The 24,082-nt window shown below is 42.2% G+C and overlaps 1 protein-coding gene across 2 annotated transcripts in view; it reads right to left on the reverse strand.

Moving 5' to 3' along the window:
• The window catches only part of LYPD6B (LY6/PLAUR domain containing 6B), a 180,758-nt gene that overhangs the window by 69,269 nt on the left and 87,407 nt on the right, over positions 1-24,082 (reverse strand). Inside the window, exon 1 of one of the 2 annotated variants that reach the window (XM_049616163.1) lies at positions 3,831-3,899. The exons of the other annotated variant lie outside the window; for it this stretch is intronic. The gene's annotated coding sequence lies outside the window, so the exon portion shown is untranslated. Of the gene's footprint in view, positions 1-3,830; positions 3,900-24,082 lie in introns of those variants that run through there. 2 annotated transcript variants of the gene reach the window in all.

Below are 24,082 nucleotides of genomic sequence, written 5' to 3' on the forward strand. Positions count from 1 at the left end.
CACACACACACACACACACACACACACACACACACACACACACACACGGGCTCATGTGCATACATTTGCAATCAGCCAAACCTGCTTTACCCAATCCTAAGGCTTCCTGTCGTCAGACAATTTGTTCTGACTGGAGGTAATCACAATACATAAATAAGTTCTGCCAAATAAGAATTAATTTAAATTCTGTTCAAAGCTTTTCAAGAGATAGAAAGGCTGCCCTTCAGAGATACCTTCTCCTGGGCTAATGAGTTGAATTACTCTGTTTATCACAAGCCAAAGGTAACTAGGTAGTTATACTGAAAAAAATTCTTTCTCAAATTGCTTCACCATGGGTTTCTTCTTTGCTTTGTTTTGAATGTACAGAGTTATGGGCCACAAAATGATCCCCAAAGCTCCTAGAAGCAGAATAGGCGTTGGAGGCTCAGGCACAGTAATTCTCAAACAGAATTTGAGTCAATGCTCGGGAGGAAGGAACCATTAAGAACCTGGGATTGTGCACCTTCCCGTGCAGAGTCCTGGTCCAAGACTGAGTGGGAGAAGCCTTTCACCTGCCCATCACCCAGCATTACCACTGGTGAGATGGGGCCTCAGAAAGAGGTCTGTATTCCACATTCAGTTCTAGAACTTTCCATGTGGGCACCCCCAGTTTCTCTCCCTACTAGACAATGTTGCTAGGAAGTCTAAGAGATAATAGTCTTTAAAAAAAAAAAAAAAAAAAAAAGCTCTGTATCACTTTGAAAAATGTTCCTAGGGCCAGCAAGTTAGTGTGAGGGTCTCCCACAGCTACCAGTCCAAAAGTCTCTAATGCCTCTTGTTTGTTACTTCAGGGATTTTCCTGGAGTTGTTTTTCCTTCACATCCTTGGGGTCATTAATATTTGAGTTTTTCAGGAATGGCTCCAAAAGCCACAGTTCTCATAGGACAGTCTCAAGCTCAGAGGGTCTACAAAATCTGGGGGTTTTCTTGCCTGGATTTTCCAAATTACCCCTAATGTGATTATAACATTTTACTTAAATTCCTCCAGCAATTTCCCATTGCTCCTCAGAGAAAAGAGAAACTCCTTTCACACAGCCTGGCATGGCCCGGCCACATACACCCAATCTCCACCCCAAACGTTCTCCTTGGTGCTCTATCTGCTCTGGTCACATTGGCCTCCTCCCTGACCTTCACCTTTTCCATGTTCCACCCTACCACAAAGCCTTTGGACATGGTGTCCCCCAATCTAGAAAGCTCTCCCATCTCTTTCTCTTGCCCTTAGCTCTTACCAGTCCTTCCTATTTCAGTTTGTGAGCCATTTTGCCTGGAAAGCCTTCTCCGACCTCTCTCACTGTGCTCAACTCTATCTAGTAAAGGCTCTCAAAGAAGTCTACTTTTTATTCTCCTGGGAGTGCTTAACACAGTTGCAATTTTATTTTTATTTTTATTTTTTTTATTTTTACTTTTTTAATTTTTTTTAACGTTTATTTATTTTTGAGACAGAGAGACAGAGCATGAAGGGGGGAGGGGCAGAGAGAAGGAGACACAGAATCGGAAGCAGGCGCCAGGCTCTGAGCCATCAGCCCAGAGCCTGACGCGGGGCTCGAACTCACGGACCGCGAGATCGTGACCTGAGCTGAAGTTGGACGCTTAACCGACTGAGCCACCCAGGCGCCCCAACACAGTTGCAATTTTACATTTGCTAGTATGATGAAGTGATTAATATCCATCTCTGGCACTGGATTTTAAGCTCTGTGAGAGGAGAGACCATGTCTGTTCTTGTTCACCCCTATACCCCCTTGGCACAGACTAGAAGCTTAGTAAGTATCACATGGACGCATAGGAGGAGGAACACACAACCTCAGCAGGACTAGCTCCTTGCCTCGCCACTCTCTTACTTTTACTTTTGGTAATAGGTTTCCTCTGCCCAGAAGGTTCTGCCCCCATTCCACCTGCTGCTTCTTCAGAGGTCTGCCTCTTCTGTTACTAGAAACTAAGCCTCGTGTACCTTCTCTCATTCCGTCAAGTCTACCCCCAATTTCCCTTTGTGTGACTGTCATCTCCACTTTCACCGGTCACCCCCCCACACACACACACACTCTTGGACTAGACTGCCACACTGTGGAGTGCAGTACCCAGCTTCTTGACCAAGTTGTGAAGGGTGGAGAATGCCAGCTTCAGACAAAGCAGAGTTGCCGCTTCACGTGAAAAAGTCACCAACATGAAAAGGACACGGAAGTGAGGCCAGCAGATAAACCCATCCTCCTTTCTCCCTCCTAGGAACGTCTGGAGGGATAGCCCCTCCGTGGAACCTTCCTAGAGAAGTGCTGGGCCAGGTGAACAAGCTACTGGGAGACAGATACAGTTCTTCATGGCTTGTGGAAAGGTGCCAGCCAGCACACCCGAGCAGCACCTCCATCCCTGTCCCACTGCTTTTCCCTGGTGCCCACACCTGGAGCTTGCGTCTTCCAAATAAATTACTGACACCTTGATCCTTCTCCATCCTGCTTCCTCGAGCATCCAGACCGACATCCTCTGATAACCCCTGTATCCCCGAAAGACACAAACTGCACCTGGAGCCCAAGAACATAGTACTTTGAGAGGAGCTTCTCACTACACATCAAAGGAGAGAACAAAGCTATTGTAATCCTGGCCTGGATTAACAGAAGGGAATTCACAATCCCTCTGCTTGATTCTGCACTGGTCAGACCCAGCATCAGCAGGACTGACTGTGGTTTTGAGAAATCCACTTTAAAACAGTTTCTCAGGGTGCCTGGGTGGCTCAGTCGGTCAGGCGTCTGAATTCAGCTCAGGTCACAATCTCACGGTTTGTGAGTTCGAGCCCTGCGTCGGGCCCTGTGCTTACAGCTCAGAGCCTAGAGCCTGCTTTGGATTCTGGGTCCCCCTCTCTCTTTACCTCTCCCCCACTTGTACTCAGTCTCTCTCTCTCTCAAAGAGAGATAAACGTTAAAAATATTAAAAAAAAGTTTCTCAACATTTTTGAATGATGGACCTCTTAGAGATTCTAATGACAGGTTCATGAACCCTCTGTCTAGGTCAACACGGGTGCATCGGTTGGCTTTCACTTTAGGGGTTCTCAGAACCCCTGAAGCCCCAGCCATAGATTTAAGAAACCCTGCTTTAGAGAAACAGAGAGAAAAAGGAATACAATCAATACACAGCAACAAGAACAACTGAAACCATGTTTTCTAAGGAGCAGATGAAAGAATAAGTCTTAAAAGGAAAAAAAAAAAATCAGAGGAGGAAAAGAGAAAAGTTGGTATATTTGAAGGCATACCAAGTGGAAGGACTCAGATGTTTAGTTCTGCAATTCCTCGTATGGGGGTTACTTCCTTGACATCCCCAGTCTGATCTAGCCGTGTCCATGTAGCCCACGAGTGTGCTGCAATTCTAACCCATAAAACACTAGGCTATTATTCTAAAGGGGCAGATAGGGGCTCTGCTTTAGCCAGAAGCACTCCCCCAAAAAGCAGTGGTGGGGGACCCCATACCCATCTCTGTATGCTCTTTGCCTTATAAAAATCATTCTCAGCTCATGGGCCACTGAAAAACAGGTGGCAGGATAGCCTGGGTCCCACGGGCCACGGTTGGTCATCCCCTGCACTAGGCTGCAGCCACTGAAGCATCAGTGCCCTCCCCAAACTGGGAGCTGCCCCAGGGCGAAAGGCATAACTTATTTCACCCAAGGGTCCCGGTCCTAACAGTGACGGGTACCCAGTCCAAGCTTAATATATGCATATCAAGTGAAAAATCCTGCTCATCTTTCAAGACTGAGCTCAGGTGATACCTCCACAGAGACAACCCTCACCCTCCAGGTTGAACGGATCTCACCTCACTTGGCAGTGCCTGCTGACCACCATCAGGCCCCCACCTAGGCTGTGGCTGTGTGCTGTCCACCTGCTGAAGAGATCTAAGATGAGCGGCTTGGGCAGAAAAAACAGAGAATTCTGTTCTTGCCAATCCTCAGGTTGGTTTCTCACTTTATATGTGAAATATAAAACAGTACTCACTACGTGTTTCCATGAAGTAGCCTTTTTAAAAGTCCCATCAAAAGTGGGGATGACTCCAAGAAATCCATTAAATATTCTTGTGCAGCTGTTCACATCTTAGCATTTCATTAGTTATCATTGCAATTTTAAAAACAATTAAACTCTGTGGGTGTTATTTACTGCATCTCATGAAGATTCCGTCTTTCTGCTCCTCAAAAGAGAATCAGACAGAGAAATCAGGGTCTAGAAACTACCGGCATTGAAAAGACAAGTTTTTGTCACACACAGTTAATTTCCTTTGCCATTCTTGTGGGGTGATTTGAGAAAACATCATTCTGTAGTTTCATAAGACAAATTTCTAAAACCATCAAACAGGATAGCCAAAACTTGGTTGGTGTAGACCTGTGGTTTTTACTGACGTCCTCTGTACAGGAAGACCAAGAACAGCCATTTCCCACCAAACATCCTTTTGCCCTGATGAAAAACTCAATGGCATTTATGTTCTGAAAACCCAGTTGGAACCAAAATTTACATGACACTAGCCAAGAAGCTGGGATGCAAAAACCAAGGGGAGTTAAAGTGTGTTGATGTTCTTGTTTTATCAGAAAGACAGCTACTCAATGGCTTTATGAATAATCTTAAAAGACCAGAGATAGTCCACAAATGTAATGTGGTATCCTAGATGGAGTCCTGGGACAGATAAAAGACATTAGGTAAAAACCAAGGAAATGTGAATAAATATGGACTTTAGTTAATTATAACTTATCATCATTGGCTCATTAATTTTGATGGATGTACCACATTAATGTAAGACGGTAATAACAGCAGGAAGTAGGTGTAGGGTACATGGGAACTCACTGCACTATCTTTTCACCTTTTCTATACATCTAGAACTTAAAGTAAAATGTTAATTTTTAAAAACAGAAGTCCCTAAAGAAAACAATTAAGATCTGTAACTTTTAATCAATCAAGTAGAGAGAGAAAGGGTAAATTTGAGAGTTTTAGTCCAAGAAAATGTAGGAAATAAGAAAAGTATATCAATGGGGTGTACAGATGGGTAAGCCTATCGCCCAGCAAACAGAAAAGTGGCAAAAATAAGGAATGTTAAGGATGCAGTATCTCTTATTTCCCTGATTAAATGCTGGGATGCCACCCTCCAACTCCCTTCACCCTCCTAATTTTTTTCACTCATATCGCAGGTAGTTGATTAGTGACTTGCGATTAGGTCAACCGAGTAAGAAATGTTAACTGAGTCTCAAGTAGAAGACCTTCAGAAAATGCTATGGGACCTCATTCCCAGAAAAAGCAAGGAGCTTCCTCAGTTGTGCCCCCGCAGACCTAGCAAGGCCTGCAGATGGCAGGTGCCTCACAAACACGTGGAGAGATTAGCTAGGCAATGCCCTGGCTGGGCAATGAACTTACCTGGGGAGCTCTTAATGAAGACCAAAGCCCAGAGGCACACCAACAGATTCTAATTTGATTGGTCTGGAGTGGGGGCTAAAACATCAGTATTTTTTTAAAAGCATCCCAGGAGGTTCTAACATGCAGCAGGGTTGAGTATATAGGATAAGCCTAGAAGATGAACTAGAGCAGGGCAAGCCTGGGTATTAAGAGATCAGTTAATTTTTTATGGATGTGGGAATTTCAAATCATTACTATTTTCTCTTCCTCCACAGCGTTTCTCTCCATCAGCTGACACATGTAGTCTGCTTTTGAGTTAGGGGTGTAAGGAGGGGACATCGCAGTCACCTAACCCCCAAGGTCTATTAGACGGTCAGATAAGAAGTACTCCTTATAAATTCAGATACTATTTTAGTCCTCAAAGAGGCGAAATATATTCTGGGGTAAAAACTTTAAAAATGTACTCACCCTCCCTCAACAATTGATAGAGCAATTAGACAAAATATTGGCAAGGATATAGAGGAATATAAAAGGACAATATCATCAACCAACAGAATCTAACAGACATTTATAGAACATTCCAACCCAAAACAGAACACCCATTCTTTTCAAATTCTCATGAAGCACAGACCAAGAGAGACCAGATCATGGACTATAAAACAAGCTTCTACAAACTTTTAAGATTTTATATCAGCCAGAGCGTATTCTCCAACCACAATAAATCAAACCAGAAACCAGTAACAGAAAAATACCAGGAAAATATTCAAATAATTGAAAACTAAATAACATAGTTTAAATAATCCACTGGTCAGTGGTGCCTGGGTGGCTCAGTCAGCTGAACGTCTAACTTCAGCTAGGATCATGATCTCATCTCAGTGCTCATGAGTTCAAGCCCCACGTCAGGCTCTGTGCTGACAGCTCAGAGCCTGGAGCCTGATTTGGATTCCGTGCCTCCCTGTGTCTCTGCCCCTCCCCTACTCACTCACTCTCCTCTCTCTCTCTCTCTCTCTCTCTCTCTCTCTCTCCCTCTCTCTCTCTCTCTCTCTCTCTGAAAAATAAACATTAAAAGTAAATAAATAACCTGCTGGTCAAAGACAAAGACTTAAAGGAAATATTAAAATATATTTAACTGAATGAAAATGAAAATACAATATATTAAAATCTGCACAACAGTTAAAGCAGTTCAGAGAGGAAAATTCATAGTATTAAATACAAATATTAGGAAAGGTCTCAAATCACTCTAAGCCCCCACCTCCCAAGATTCTAGAAAAAGAGCAATAGAAACCCAGAGCAAGCAGAGAGAAGGAAATAATAAACTAAGAGCGGAAATCACTCAGGGACCCATAGGGAACCAGGAAGGCAGGGATTGTAGCGATGCAGCTGCAAACCAAGGAATGCCAACAACTTCCAGGAAACTACCAGAAGCAAAGATAACCCAAGAAAGGATTCCTCCCCCAGCCTTCAGAGGGAACAAGGCTGAAACCTTGATTTCAGACTTCTAACCTCCAGAACTGTGAGAGAATAAATTTCTAGGGTTTTGAGCCACCCAGTTGGTGGCACATTGTTACAGTGCCCTAGAAAACTAAATGAGCTTCTAATGAGGTGTGTGGGGGTGGGGTGGGGGTGGGGGTGGGGGAATCAGATTAATCCAGCAAAAGCTAGAAACTATTTTTTAAGTAGCAAAAGGGAAGAAAGGGTTTTATATAACAGATACAAAATACAGCAGAAAAATATTCAATGTATCAGCAATTCAGAAATTATGACCCTATTAAACTCATTTATTAGAATACAAAATGCTAAATGGGTTTACAAATGTGATTCATTTATAGTCTTCAATGAATGTTTCTAGAATATCAGAACAAAGTGATAGAAAGTATGTAAGAATATGAAAAAAGATACCAAAACCACCTGAAGAGAGAAAAAGCTGGTGTAACAATATTAATATCTAAGACAAAAAGAAAACAATTCATGCTTAGAATACCCCAAGAAGAAATAACTACAATGTTCCTAAACTACATAGCCTACAAAAATATCCATCGAAAGCTGACAACTGTAAGGACAAATGGAAAGATGTATTGAGTGGTAGATGTTCTCTTCTGAAAGAGGTAATCTGAGAAAATATGCAGAGAACAAATAGTAGGGTTAGAGACAATGTGAACTTTGCCAGTAAGAGTAATCTAAAAATGTGCTCAAAACCCTATTCCCAACGAAACGAATTCACTTTTCTTTTTAAAGCACGGGGGAGCGTTTATAAAATTATCCATGTACTAGGTTTCCAAGAAGTCTCAACAGACTTCAAAGAATCCTGGTCATACACACCACATTCCTTGACCAAAATACGATATTGTTTATCTCTGGGGCATCTGGCTGGCTCTTCAGTAGAGCATGCAACTCTGGACCTTGGGGTTGTAAGTTCCAGCCCCACACTGGGTGTGGAGATTACTTAAAATCTTGAGGAAACAAAACTACAATATTATTTATCTCTGAATTCAACTTAACTCTAAGAGAAATGCAAATTAAACTACAATAAAATAGCACTTTCTGCCTATATTAGAAACACAAAATAGGGCAAAACAAGGTGTTGGTTAGGTTGTAAGAAAACATGAACTCTCAGCCAGGGTGAGAATGAAAATTGATATGATTTGGCAGTATCTATCAAAATTTAAAATGCACATTTGCCCTGTGCCCGCCAATCCATTCCCAGGATTTTCTCCCTATAGATACTTACAAATGTGCAAAAACAGAAGAGTATGCAAGGATTTCATCACAGTATTGATTGTTACCACAAAAGACATAAAAACCTTAATGTCCATCAATGTGGGAATGATTAAACTATGGTCTTGTCAGATAACCGAATATTAACAGAATGAGGCAACACAATGTTTATGATATGGAAGAGTGCTAATATCTGCAAGATGTGAAACAATGTGTACAGTCACATCATTAAACTTTTTTTTTTTTTAATAGAGGGGAAGGGTATTTGTTAGAAGGTGGAGGAGGGTCAGTAATGTAATGTATCCTCCGGACTGAGAAGGTTCTTTAAAGCCAAAAAACGAAGCAAGCCATTCCGTACTGTTTACACAGTTTTGTTCAGGGTAACTCGCGGACAGGGGCAATATGGCGGGTGGGTGGGCAGGAGGACAAGCAGACGATTGAGGCGGTAATATATGGCTATTCTCTGCCCCTATTCTCGGCACCCAACTTTTATGGAGCTAGAGACATGATGGTGAGGTCACAGGCTAGTTCTCTAAAGTGGCACCACCTATGCATCTGAGGTGAGACCAGGATGGAGGGCCAAAGATGGAGTCAGTGTTGTCAGGGCTACTTGCAGTCTTCACATTCTAGAAACACACCCCACTAACACAGTCTGCTAACAGTAGTTGTTTCTGTAAGTACGGAGAGACAGGGAAGATTTAATTTCACTAAAAGATGGTATCTGCATTTTTATGATGTTCATATTACTATTCAAATAAATAAGCAGAAAGCTTTTAGTCACATTATTCATTTAAAATACAGCACCTAGGGGCACCTGGGTGGCTCAGTTAAGTGTCCAACTCTTGATCTCGGCTCAGGTCATGATCTCATGGTACCACAGTTTAGCCTCACATCCAGCTCCCTCACTAACGGCACGGAGCCTGCTTGGGATTCTGTCTTTCTCTCTCTCTGCCTCTCCTCTGCGCTCACTCGTGCTCATGCTCTCTCTCTCAAAATAAATTAACTTTAAAAAAAATACTGCATCTAAATAAAATGAAGTCTCTAGTGATAATCCTAATAAACTGTAGAAATTCCAAATTCCTTTTCACATTCCCTTTAAATTCCTTCTTTTGATGAACTGTCAAGGCTAACATGTCTGTGCAATTAAACCAGTGAACATGTTCAACAAGGTTTCCAAGAGGTTCATTATCTGACTGGTATATGTAAAGGTGCTCAGTCAAAAACTGCAAAACAGAACTAGTACAAACAAATGGAAGACTGCTTCCTTTCATTCCAAACCAACTTGATGAATCCTGGCTACCTTTCTAATCTCTTTCCCCTGCCTACTCCCAAAAAAACATATCAAGTACTTTCTGGCCCTGCCTCAGGACCTTTGCATGTGCTATCCTGTTTCCTGGAATGATCCTATCCCCTCACACCCCCACTAAACAATACATGGCTTACTCCTTGGATTCACTGAGATCTCTGCTCCAATGTCACCTATTCAGAAGGGCCTCCCATGACCAGCTGATCTAAAACAATACTACCTTCCCAGACCCTCTGTATCTCCCTATCAGCTTTATTTCTTTTTTCCTTACTTATCACTACCAGAGATGATTTCACTACTTATTTGTTTGCTTCCCACACTACAAGATAAGCTCCATAAAGGCAGGGTTAACTGCTACCCACCAGTGCCTCGTAACACACAGTAGGCACTAAATGAATGTCACATAAATAAAATTGGCAGATGGTAAACCTATAGCATAAATTTATGTTCTAGCTATAAATCTCACATTTCTCTCACATATATTTATTTTTTCCACCTGTAGCTTTTTCTCCTTCTATGCATAGCCAATGATCAAAACTGGGGCAAACAAAGAAAACTTCTCCCTGGAGAAAAAAGAGACTCAAGAACAGAGAAAGAACTTGTACCATGATGCTGGATTTTGTTGAAAGTCGCCAGGCTAACATGTTACAAGTTCGGAATCAGCATTTATTTTCTCAGTCATCCAATCATAAAAGTTAGGGGAATCCTTTTCAGACAGTATGAGGAATAAAAACCCAATGCTACAAAAGGATTCTAAAACAAGGCTAAGTTTGAAGAAGTTGTTTGAATCTAAGCATGTGGAAGGACCTTGACCTTCATGGTCCAGCAGATGAGTCAGATCTGGCTAAGGCTCTGAGAGTCAAGGATTCAGCTTCCTGTCCCCTGGAGGACACCCCCCAATCCATATAAAATTCTGCTCTTTATTAGGTTTTTCCCATTTTCCTTCTCTAGGCTTCACTTATCAGAGAAATGGCACTAATCTAGGCCAGAATCCATAGACACAAAGAAGTCTCTCTACCCTGTTGCTTCCAGACAGGTCTGTTTTGAAGGCAGCCCCCACCATCCTCTTAAGCATGGAGTCACAAGTTCATCCGTTACCCTGTTTCCCAGCTCCAACCTAAACAGAAGACGGTGTTAGCTCTATGGCACTGAGCCAAATGTCAACTGTCCCCAGCCCTTCCCACTACATCCTTGTAACCCACTAAACAGAGAATGACCACCCCAATTCCCACCACACCCATGTGGTTCTCTGAGGACAGGTTATATACTTTGGTGAGTTAGCACACAGTCTGGTATCAACCCCCAAAACCGTTCCTGAAACCCAACTCCCATCAAGACAGTAACTGCTTAATATATTATATAAAAGGAATAGTTGAGTCTGCATCACCCCACCCCCCACCCACAGGCTTCTCTAATCTCTAGTCAGCGAGCTCTCAGTCTAACCTAATTCCTCCTTGAATCAGTTTAAGACTTAGATTTCTGTTTTCACTGGAAAAAGAGAGAAGTTCATAATTATTGCCTATCTTATACATCTTCAAGTACTTAAGGGCTCCTTTCTGCCTTCTCTTCTCTAAAATAAATGAGCTCTCTTCTGTAAGTCCATGGCAATCATCCAATCTCCTTCACTGTCCCCTTGATCTTGAAAAAGTACAAGTGTGAATCAGAGATAAAAAGTTATATTGCAAGTTCTCCTCCTCTAACATTTAAACCTGCCCAATTTTTTATTTTTTTTAACATTTATTATTAAGAGAGTGTGAATAGGGGAGGGGTAGAGAGAGAGGGATAAACCTGCCCAATTATTACACTTCTTTGCTAGCTATTCTTTAAACAGAGCAGAGAATGAGAAAACAATTGCTTTTTCGAGCATCTTGCCGCCACTGACCCTGGGCTACCTCAGCAGTGCATGCTTGCAGCACTTACCTAAGATTATTAAGTGCTCCAGTGACATTATTACAAGAGGGGGCAGGAACAGTGTCAACCTAATGAGGTGGTAGATTATATCTGATGGTCTCCATCTGAAAAATCAGTGCAGTCCAGGCTGTGTGCTAATCAACTCACCAAAGGCCCTTCACCCTGGGACAACAGCAGCCTTTGTCTACACCTGAGAGGAAAATGAGCTGCCTCCTTTCTAGTGCTAATAAGTTTAGTGGAGAGAGGAGTTGTGTTCCATGGGAAAAGCTGGGCTCTCCTCTTCTAGGGCAAGCATCCAAAGCAAGGCTCAAGGAGGCAAGATATTCCTTCCTGAGTTGGAACTCGAACCACCTTGCTGGAAGGCAGACGTTGTGTCCTCGAGCTCATAATCACAAGCACTGTTAGAGTGCTTGGTATGTAACAGGGACTCCATGTATATTTACTGAATAAATGAATGAATGAGTTATTAAGATTTACATTTGGTTCAGAACTTCCCAGTAACCAAAGCAAAAATGGAATATATTGGTTCACACAGTTTTCGTGTGTGAATAAAGGAAGAGAACACCGCTCAGGAAGATAAAGTACAGCTAACATTGTTTTGAAGCATGTTGAGCACAAGTTTCTGTGAGTTCTTTAAAATCCTCTGCTGAAAGCCCATGAAAAAGTCCAGCAACAAGTCTGTGCTCTTTACAGTATTTGCTAGATGGAAGGACCTATTAGTTACCCATATATTTTCCCATCCACTCTGCTTCTGGGACAAGTATCAAGGTCAGGTATCCTTAATAGCCAACAGGAACACCCTATGGCTATCTCATTCATTCGCACTGGTTGGCTAGGCTGGGAACAAGAGAGCACAGGGTCCCACAGGCAGATCATTCCCCCAGTTTAGAAATGCATTCATGGTTTCTCAGAAGGTGGGCAGATTCCACTTGTTAATGATATACAGGGAACTCTAGACCAACGACAAGAGACAAAGTCCCTGTATTCAAACAAGGGTGCAGAGAGTAAAAAAGAGGACATAACTTATCGAATAATATCATCCACATACTTTCAACCCAGGAGGGAAAAAGCCATACTATATCGTCCTAAGCTTCTAAGCAGGACAAATAGAAACTTAGAAGAATCATGAAGCCTTCCAAATTTTGAAATTTAAGGATACTGCAAAAGAACAAAAAGCGAATGAGCTGAATTAAAACAGCTTTCTGAACATCCATCCAAATGAGATCTGTGCTATATTTTCAAACATGAAAGCTCTACAGTAAAAGTTATTTGAAACATGGGTCGCTGCCTTTGGAGTAAAATGATCAGAGAACATTTCATGTAAGTTCAGGTGGGGAATTTTTGAGTTATGTCCACATTCAAGTGGAGATCAAAGAAACCTAACTAAAAGCACTATGGATTGACTGACAATGAAAACTGTGGTTTGAGCAAAAGTTCTTTTAGAAGGGCTATCTTAAAGATAGGGACTCAGACTTTGGAGGAACTAAGGTGATTGGCAGTGGGAGAAACTACTTGTCAAAGTCCTTAAGTAAAAACTTATTGACTTAAAAAAACCATACATGCATACATAAGAAGGAAAAGCCTGAGAGCTCCGGATGTCAGCCAGGTTGAGGAACAGATCACTTACATGCTGTAAGAGGTAGTGTCATTGATACAGTGTGCCAAACTGCCCCCAAAAATGTTGTATCAGGACCTAAAATAGGTATTCCTTTGACCTAGCCATCCCACTCCCAGGAATCAATTATAATGAAATAGAATATTTGTTTATAAAGGGCAAAGATGTATATATAAAGGATTTATTTGTAGCATGTATTAGTATTGCTTTTGGAAGAAAAAATGGAAACAATGTAAATGTTATTAACATGAAGTTGACTAAATAAAGCATGGCATATGGGGCTCCTGGGTGGCTCTGTCTGGTTCAATGTCTGACTCTTGATTTTGGCTCAAGTCATGATCTCACAATTCGGTTTGTGTGTTTGAACCCTGCGTCCAGCTCCACAGGGACAACACAGAGCCTGTTTGGGATGCTCTCTCTCTGCCCCTCTCCCCTCTCTTTTTCTCTCCCTCAGAATTAATAAACTTAAAAAAAAGCATGGCATAAACAACTATAATGATTCTTTCACTTCGAGTGCACAAGCATTTATTAAGCCACTATGATGTCCAGCCTGGTTCTAGGTGCTTGAGTTATAGAACACAAAGCACAAAACAATCCCAGTTCTTGTCAAGTTTCCAGTCTAGATGGAATGCTTGTAAATAAGTTTTTAGTGGGAAATTCCAAAATGTCTACATATTTTTGAGACACATACATACCTGTATCTGTAAGACATGTACTTTTGTATACACAGATAATGCTAGATGTGTCCTTCAATGAAGCCCCTTGCAAGAGCTCTGAAGCCCCAGTGGGTTCAGAGCAAAGGGGAAGCCACTGGAGTATTTTTAAACTTTAAAAATAACACCAGCCTGAGCTCTAGAACACATGAAGCGGATGTGATATTGACTTTGATAAAGTACACGCTAACAATTTCCTTACCCTTGTTAATGCAGTTTTCCCTTGTGTGACTCACAGAATTACCCTAAGGGTTCAGAGGAAAAGAAAAATGTCTCAAACTCTTTACAAGATGCCTGGAAAATAGTAGATACTCAATAAACATCTCTTTCTCACCCCTTCTTAGAATGCCTTGGGATTCAGAACGGTTAGCCACTCAGTGTCTTCTGTACTAGTTGATCATCCAACTTAAAAGAAAATACATCCTTTAAAAACATGTCAGTAAATACTATTGCTGGATCAAAGAATTTTTCCAGTATCCCCTTTCTCCTCTCTCACCCACACAAAAAGCAAGCCATCCTCTTTCTCTCTGCAACTATATCTTCATTGTTCTTAGCCCTACACCCTCTTCGCAGAGGCAATTGGTTAAAAAATATTTCATTAGCAGATATCCTGCAGCTTACTCTCACCTGTATTCCGCTATCCACATTTGTCTCCACGAAATAGTCCTCTCCTCAGAAAGCCTACAAATCAGCAAGTGCAGTTCGTCTACAGAAACAGGAGGACCCACATTCTGCTCAGGCATGCTGCAAATCCTACACTGACGACAGCAACCTCACAATTTGCTTCCTTTGGATGTTTTCGCTTAATTCACACGCATCAGTTATAGTAATTACTCACACACACAGTCAGCCTACAGGCACAGTAAAATCTTTCAGGAGGATATCTGCTAGATAGTTGCAATCATGAGAATAACATCCAGCAGCATAAGAGAAGCCGCCTTGTGGGGCCACTGCCATCTGGGAAAGTGACATTCTGGCACGGAATCAGGTTCGAAGCTAATGAAAACCCAGATTCTCTTGGTGCCAGAGCTGGCCTCCAGCTGCAAGGCTCTACTGAAGCAGCTTATGTGAATTCCTTCACTTAGTCCAGGGCCGGAGTAGCATAATGCATATGGAAAATGACATTTCTTGAAACTCACCGCCTTGATACTGTGTTTCATCAGATAAATACTTTCAGGAACTTAGCGCCAAGAAAAGAATTGTACCTTCTGAAGTAATGCTGTTTAATCTTCTTTGCCTAGGAGAACTGGACAATCGATATATATACATTGTACACACACACACACACACACACACAGTTTGTTTTGCTTTGGTTACCAGGAAGTTCAGAACCAGATATATCCCTTAACTCATTCATTCACTCATCCATTCAATAAACATATATAGAGTCCCTTTTACATGTCAAGTATCACATAAAGTGCTGGCAATTCTGTCCTCAAGGACATAGTCAGTTTTTCAGAAAGCCTTGGACAGATACAGATACAGAATTAACAAGTGGCCAGGGCGCCTGGGTGGCTCAGTCAGTTAAGCATCTGACTACAGCTCAGGTCATAATCTTGAAGTTCATGAGTTCAAGCCCCACGTCAGGCTCTGTGCTGACAGCTCAGAGTCTGGAGCCTACTTCAAATTCTCTCTCTCTCTCTCTCTCTCTCTCTCTCTCTCTCTCTCTCTTGCTCTGCTGCTCCCCCATGTGTGCTCACTTATGCTCTCTCTCTCAAAAGTAAATAAACGTTAAAAAAAAAAAGTGGCCATTACTATCATTGGGATATACATTAGTATGCTCTGAGAGCTCAGGGGAATGGCATCTCATGAAGCCTGGTGGTGGAGGGGGGATAGGAGATGGAAAGGAAAAATCAAGAGAGGTACCCGTTAAAAACACTATCAGCTCTGCTTCTTGGTAAATTAGCTCTTATTTGACTTCTGATGTTTCTGAATCTTTCTTTTAAAATGTCTTAAGCTTTCATAGAAATAGATTGAAAAATACATATTTATTCATTCATAAGCATATTTAAATACACACACTAAACAATATCCTTTTAGGGGCACCTGGGTGGCTCAGTTGGTTGAAGCATCTGACTGGCTCAGGTTATAATCTCAAAAGTTTCTGAGTGTGAGCCCCACGTAAAGCTCTGTGCTGACAGCTCAGAGCCTGGAGACTGCTTCACATTCTGTGTCTCCCCACCCCCCCTCTCTCTCTGCCCTTCCCCTGCTGGTGCACTATCTCTCAAAAATAAAAATAAACAGTAACAGTATTAAAAGGTTAATATCCTTTTAACCTAGAGGAACCCTCAATATTTACAAAATACAGCTTACAATGGGGTATTACAAGGGACCCTGGGAAAAGTCAGATGTAACTAGGAGTAATCTGCTTTGAGGAGTTGATTCTTGAATATTCCATGAATATTTCCCATGATTCTAAAATGACTTTGGTTTAAAAATATGAAGGTATCCTCTTATTAATTTAGCATAGGCTTAACTTTGTCTGCTTCACTACTGTTTACACCGGTATGCCAACTCCAAAGATCTCGATTCAATAGCTCTGGGCTGGTAGATAGTGATTGACAACAAGGATTAACTACATGGTTTCTAGATGGATCCTGGCTTACTTCCAGATTTGGCTAATGCTAAACCAGTGCATTCCTTTGCCTCCCCCTGCACCAACATTTCCCTCTGCCACAGCATACACTGTGAGAGAATGGGGTTGCTGGCATAATTTCAAGTTATATCATTGATTCAAATCTATCCCCAAGCAAACCTGCTTTTATTTCAGATGAACACTCTAGTGATCTGAATCGCAGGGGCAGTAAAACAATTCTACATTTATGTAGCATTCCCATCCCCAAAGGAATAGTTTTCTATGCCTACAAATACCTTAGAAGCAATAAAGAGTTTGGTGGGTTGGAGTCTCTTTGTGCCTGTGGTTTTTTTAAAAAAATGAGAATTCCATGTAATAGAAATATGATGAATTCGGTGCTTAACAACAACTGCTCTAATAAAGTATATTATATGCATAATTCTCACTTAATAGTAACTACTGCACAAACCTATGGTAAACGTGATAATATTCAGCTTATAAATCAGGAGCAGCAAGGAAAATAAGTTGTGCCTTTAGGGAAGAGCTGCAGGGAGATGCGGACTACTTCCTGGGGCTTCCTCTGCCCAGAACATTCTCCAGCTGATATCCACAGGGCTTCCTCCCTCCCTCCCTCCGGCTGTCTCTGCCCAAGTGTCCCCATATCAGAAAGACCTCTCCTGACCACATTTCTTTAAAATAGCAATCTCAGCATTCCCCAGCCCCCTTTCTCTGCTTGCTTGTTGCTTTAAATGCTTTCTTTCCATTTATGTATTTGTTTGTGCACAGCACTTACTACCACAGGAAACATGCCTGTTTTCCCTCTTCCCCGGATACAACATATGCCCAGAAAGCAGAGGCTATGTTTTGTTCGATATTTTATCTCCAACACCTGGCACCAAGCGGGCATTCAATAAATATTTGATGATTGAATGATTTTTATTTATTTATTTTTACTCTTTCAGCTCACAGCGCTTCCACCCGAGAATCCCAATACAGCAACCAAGGCCCAGAGAAGGTAGAAATTTTCCTAACATCTTCTTCTCCCTTATTCTAGCAAAGAACAGCTCTCTACAAAAAAGAGAAATCTGATTGAAACAAATGCCCCAAGAATTTCTGTTACTCCTGCAGCAACACATCTAGAACTACCCGTACCTTACAGAGCAACAACTGAATGTATTTTGACTCTGATGGTCTTGAAACCTGCCCACTCGGCATGGTTCCCGAAAATGTTCTCTAAGCGTTCCTCCAAAGGAGAAATCAACCACTGTATCTAGTTATCACCTTAAAACAAGACTAATTTATACTAACCCCACTGACTCCCTGTCCAGCATTTTAATAGGGACCAAGGGACTAAGACCAGTGATTATCCATGACACTGTATGTGCACGAACTTCATTAAATTGACCCCACAGCTCCAGTTTACTATAGCTACTTCGCACTTCAGAATCTCTCCAGCTAAAACCATTCACCTTCCTGAATACAAGTCTGTAAGACCCTTTAAGTCTTAAGTGTAGCTAAAAGGAAGCAACCCAGATACGCAAGAAGTGAGAGGCCATGGGGCGCCTGGGTGGCTCAGTCAATTGAGCATCTGACTTCAGCTCAGGTCATGATCTCGCGGTTCATGAGTTCGAGCCCTGCATTGGGCTCTGTGCTGATAGCTCGGAGTCTGGAGCCTGCTTTGGATTCTGTGTCTCCCTCTGCCCTTCCCCTGCTTGTGCTCTGTCTCTCTCACTCTCAAAAATAAACAAACATAAAAAAAATTGTTTTTAAAGAAATGAGAGGCCATGAATCACTTCAATTACAGGAGGTCTAGAAACTACTAATAACAGAACTGTGAGATACAACTAAATAAGCAGTCAAGTGTCTGATCCATAATTGTTCTTGGTTCTGTTGCTGCAAAGGCACATACCATAGGAAAAATTTTAAGAATGAGTAAATAAATAAAAACATCAGTCCACAGAAGCTAGGGGGCTTTGAGCAGACCATGATTCTAAGTCTCAGTATTCTGTCTTGATGTTTGCTACTCAAGTGTTCTACTAAACTGCCTTCCAAGGAGCAATGAAGCAGAGCCCTAGCAATTCTTTCAACAAGCTACTGAGATTGGAAGGCTAATTTAATGGGGCAGGGCCAAGCGCACTTAACAAACTGCCCATCTGTAAGATGGAAATAGTTGTCCTCATCTTTAGCAGTAACTCTCCTCACTAAGTAGCTCTGAAAGAGTTTTGAAGCCTTTCTCCTTCTCAGTGTGTAGCTGCCAATGAGTTCACTTCCATCTGTGAAGAGAAGAGGCTGCCAAGATGTGGGGCTTTGCCTAGGACCCACTGGAGCTACCATGAATTGAGAAATTCAAGCTGCGTCTGATCCCTTCCCTGGAGAAAGAATACACGGAATCCTCTTCTACATGTTATTAACCTAGATACCTTTTCTAAGCCCCCTTCCTCTTGCCCAAACAGAAATCAAATGGTGGTGGGTGGAAGGGAAGTGCATTTCCATGTCAACCTTTCGAGTGTAAGCCTGGGCTACGCTTACAATGTTGCTTCTGTTTGCTGTGCCCGGGGAGAGTCTGGCTCAGCCATGAAAAAGAGGAGTTTAAAATGCTATCATCTGCTCACAAAGATGAACTCCACATTAGCCATAGCTATTCTTTTGATGTAATGAATCAAACTCCTGCCTGCCCAGTTGTATGTGATACTGTGCAACACGGCTCTGACTTGCCTGTGATTACATTTCTAGAAAAGTCAGCATGACTGTATGGAAAATGCTCATGATACACAGCTTTGCTCATTCCCCACTGGGCAGTATTGGGCACATCACTTCTCTTCTTTTGGTCTTGGTTTTCCCATCTCGAAAGAAAAAAAAAAAAGCGAGACCAAATGTTATCTGAGATTGCTGTCGACCTTAAGATGCTCTGGTTCTGTGGGTTTTTCTGGGATCTCTCTTTGAAAGTAGTATTTTCATCATCAATTCTTCCTGGCCTTTCTATTTAGACCTTATTTATCCCCAGACTGGACTAGTAGATGTCCTTTGCCTTATGCTGGAGAATATTCTGTATGACTCTTCAAGTCACAAAAGAGACTGACCTAAGACACATACGTATACTTTCTTTTGGGAACCTTCAGAGAGACCCTTGCTAACCCTTGGCTTGTAAACTATGATGCAGGAGACTTGTAGCCCTTAATTAGTGACCTCCCCAGAATGATCCTCTCTTCTCTCCCTTCTCTTTATTTTTCTCATATTTTCTCGATCTTTTTTTCCCCTCTATCTTTCTCTTCTTTTCTCACTTGGTCCTGCCAGCACAACTAAGGGAGTTATTTAGACCCGCCAGTAACCCAGAGGAAAATAAGAAATTGCTGCTTATCTTCATTGAACAGAACCACAAGATTAGGACTGAAAGTTATTTGACGTACATTCATGTTGACAACATTAAGAAAACCATAACATAAAAGCACAGGAGATGAAATGAATTCAGGATCCCAAATTGAGATCAACAACCACCTTCATGTTGAAACATTCTCAGACACAGCTTTGTGTCACAAGTTCTTTCATAAAAAGTCGATGATTAGAGTAAGATACAGAAACCACAGTATTTAACCCATGTGCAGGCAGCAGAACCCCTGCGATTAAGGTAACTCCAGATCACAACTGTGTAATATATCTTTGCTAGGCAGGAGTAGCTCGTGTGGTGAGGATTTGTAGTTCAATCAAATTATGTTCTCTACACCCACTTGGGAACATAATACTCACAACATCCATGTGATTAACCAAAGCAGCCTAGTTCAGGAGGGCTGCCAACAGCAGGCAGAATTGTGGTGTATCTAAACAAGTGAACATGGAAAGGTATCATTATAACTGGTGTTACAGACACCTGGGATAAAAGTTTATTTTAAGGAAGTAGGAAACTTTGGGCAGAGGGCGAGTCTCAAGGAGGTCCTTAGGCTCAGTAACCTTCCCCAGCCACGCATCAGTTGTAAGAATGACCCGGACTTCAAATAGCATCCTTGTGTCCCCAGGTAGAAAGATCTGGTGGGATGTAGATGAAGTGGATGCGAATTTCAAGTGGTGGTTAGAATAGGAGGAGGAACACAGTGGATACTCCCCTCCCCCCCCCCCCCCCCCAGTCACGGAGAATAACTTAATCTGGCCCTGCTGTAACTCAGTGCGACCTTCTCTTTCAGAGGCACAAGCCTTTGGTTTCCCAGCAAGCACCTTGAACTGTACCTGCAGGTGTGAAACAATTTGCCAGGTGCCTGAGATGGATGACTAACTTTTGTCCCTCCTTGATTAATCACTTTGCAAATGTCTGCCTAAATAAACTCCTATCGAATGGCTACAGGACACAAGCCAAACCAGTCTGATGTCCAAATTAAAGCACTTGACTTTTCCCCCTTCCCCTCCCCTTCAAAAGGCACTTAAATTTTTACTTCCTAGAACAATAGGATCATAATACATCTGGAAATTTGCCATTATGGCAGCAGGGGCTGGAGGACAGATCAACAGAGCAGCACAAACTACGTGCTGAGCAATAGCCAAAGCTCCTGGCTGTGTCCTGGGTAAATCCAAAGCAGAGAAAGGCAAGGTGTGTCCTAAGGTGTGGAGGGAGAAGAGTTGCTGCTCAAAGTCCTGGTGCAACAGACCTCTTGAGGGCATCCAGGGAAGAGACAGACGCATTTACTATATTTGAGCACAAGGTCCTCCTGGACCCAAGATGAGGGCCTGGGATGGAGCGGAAGTGTAAATCTGGGGGAGTAAAAACAAAGAGCCTTTTTTTCCCCTCGCAAAAGGGAAAACAGTACCAAGAAGGACTGGGACCATGACAAAAGGAAGACCACAACAAGGTTTGTGTTCAGCATGCCAGCCCTCCATGTCAGGTACCTGTCTCTATGCCTCCTTCTTCCTCCTTCCCAGGTGCCTCAGCCCTGCTGGCAGGCCGTGAGCTGACATCCACTCAATAGTCAGTACACACGGAGCCCCTACCTTGCACCAGGCATGGAGTTAGAAACAGAGGACACAGAAGAATTCTACAGGTTCCCTGAAGATACAAAGCCCAGCAGAAAAGCTGGATAAAGTCCACCGGGGTGTCCTCTATCTCATGATCACCACCAGGTGCAGATCCTGCCAACATCCCAAGAAAGGCCTGGGACTCTAGAAAGCACTCAGCCCTCCCCACTCCTCCTTCCCAAGTTAACTTCCCCTCCCTAGTAGATATCCTTGCTATTACACAAAACTGGAGTTGCATTCCCTTACTGAACGATTATCAACTTTTGTACCTCTGTACAAAGGAGTTAACTGGATCCATCCCAAAGAGAAGATTTTTCAGATGGCAAATTTGAGCGTTGGTTCCCTAAAAGTAGTGGAGTGGAAGCGAATACAGAGGGCAGCCCAGGCCTGGCATCTGTCATAATTCCTTCAGGCCATGCTCCTAAAAAATACCCTTCTTGCTATATTTTATATTTTCTCAAGCTTGGAAAACCATTAATGTTTTAAATAATCCCACATGCAGTAACTCTTAGATTTGAGGGTCTTAGAAGTCTAGAGGAGATGGCTTTTTCAAGAACCTTACTAAATTACAGATTTTGGTCATTCACGCCCTGCATGTCCCCAGGAGATAACCAGCAGAGGACCTCCCTGTGTTTGAAGTACATTCCCCATATGCTGAGCTTTAGGAATCATGCAATGGACCCAAGGTTGCATATGCTTTTTGCTATTCACCCACTCAGGATATCATTTCAATCAATCAGGAATTAACAATTTATCATCAGGGGCGCCTGGGTGGCGCAGTCGGTTAAGCGTCCGACTTCAGCTCAGGTCACAATCTCGCGGTCCGTGAGTTCGAGCCCCGCGTCGGGCTCTGGGCTGATGGCTCAGAGCCTGGAGCCTGCTTCCGATTCTGTGTCTCCCTCTCTCTCTGCCCCTCCCCCGTTCATGCTCTGTCTCTCTCTGTCTCAAAAATAAATAAAACGTTAAAAAAAAAATTAAAACAAAATAAAAATTAAAAAAATAAAAAAAAATAAAAAAATAAACAATTTATCATCAGAAAAGAGAGGAGATTCCCCTGGCGAGTTCTCCCTTCCTCTTATTGTGAGGTGGCCTACATAATTCTCATCAGATTTTCTTCTGGTGTACAATCAAAAGGATCAGAACACTAGGCAAGATTAGAGCAGCCTCTCAAGAGAAAATAAAAGAGATGTTATGTTCTTCCTTAGCATGTCCCTATTTTTTTTTTAATTTTTTTCTTATTTTTGATAGTGAGAGAGCACAAGTCGGGAAGAGGCATACAGAGGAGGAGACACAGAATCTGAAGCAGGCTCCAGGCACCAAGCTGTCAGCACAGAGCCCAAAACGGGGCTCGAACTCACAGACTGCAAGATCATGACCTGAGCCGAAGTCGGACGCTCAACAGACTGAGCCACCCAGGCGCCCCTTCCTTGGTATATCCTTGAGCACCTGAACAGTGAACAGATACAGAACTTTCTACCACCCAGCCTATTGCTGGGTAATGGCTCTGTAATTGCCCTAAGAAATTCTGACTTGTTCAGCTAAACATCTGACCTTGGCTCAGGTCATGATGTTGTGGTTTGTGAGTTCAAGCCCCGCATCAGGCTCTGTGCTAGAACCTGGAGCCTGCTTTGGATTCTCTCTCTCTCTCTCTCTCTCTCTCTCTCTCTTTCTGCCCTTCCCCTGTTCTCACTCTGTTTCTCTCTCTTTCAAAAATAAACAAACACTGAAAAAAATTTTAAAAAGGAAATTCTGACTTGCTTTGAAATGTTATTTTTGAAAAGAGAAAATTTAGGACATGTTCCACATTCAAAGACCCTCTTACCACTACTCACTGAGAACACAGAGTACCTTGCATGCTTCTTTCAAAGGTCTCTATCCAGATGAGGCAAAAAACACTGAAGATTGCCTTGATTAACATCAAATAAAAAAAATGCAGTTCTATTTCCACTTTCCATCCTTGTGAGACTCTCCCAAGTAATCCTAGCAGCTGCCCATCATTAATATGAAGAGAGATGCAGTACCAGTGATTAGAACCAGGACAAAGAATCAGTTTCCAGGAAATATCCCTCAAGTCCATGATTGGGATCTATAACTGAAGCCAAATAACCTGCTCTAGTGAGATTGGCCTATTAGGAGATTTCAAATGCTATCTGAAGATACAGTTTTTGTGTCTGAATTCAATAAAATCTTGCAGGAAAAAAAAAAAAAAACCTACATGCCATACCCAGAGCTCTGAAAAGCCAGCTAGAAAAATGTACTTCAATTCCAGAAAAATCTATCAAATGGTAGGCAAAGCCAGGTAGAAAAAAAAATGAGACACACACCTAAGTTTCAAGAAGCAAATGATGGCAATACCATATCCAACTAGAAAGAGCCATTTGGATAATGGGTTATGTTTTTTCTTCTAAGTAATCAGTTACATGGCATATGTTAGCTGAAAATAGATATTTTAAAGAAATTCAATACCTAATCATGGGATCCGATATTTTTCCTTGGGGAAAAAAAAAAAAGTCATTTGCCTATGTAGTACTGTATTTTGAAAACATCCCCTGACCAGTGACCTCAGGGATATCAGTAAAGAAGATGATAAGGTAATATGTGAAATGTTGGGTGATTAGGGCACCATTATACCCCATAAGCCAAAAGTAGTTCCAGGACTCAGACTATAATCAGGCACAAGTTAGCTATAACTAATGGCTGAGGACACAAGGAACTGGGGCATCCTCTAAAGAGATCAGTCAAATTTTCTGCTTCTAGCTCATACTCAGAGAGGCCCTCTTGCTATAACAAAATCCCGGATAAATAGAACAAACTTTATCTTGCATTCCTGACCACCAAAAAAGTACAGAAAGTATGCAAA

The sequence above is a fragment of the Panthera uncia genome, assembly GCF_023721935.1.
Source record: "Panthera uncia isolate 11264 chromosome C1 unlocalized genomic scaffold, Puncia_PCG_1.0 HiC_scaffold_3, whole genome shotgun sequence".
NCBI lineage: Eukaryota > Metazoa > Chordata > Mammalia > Carnivora > Felidae > Panthera > Panthera uncia.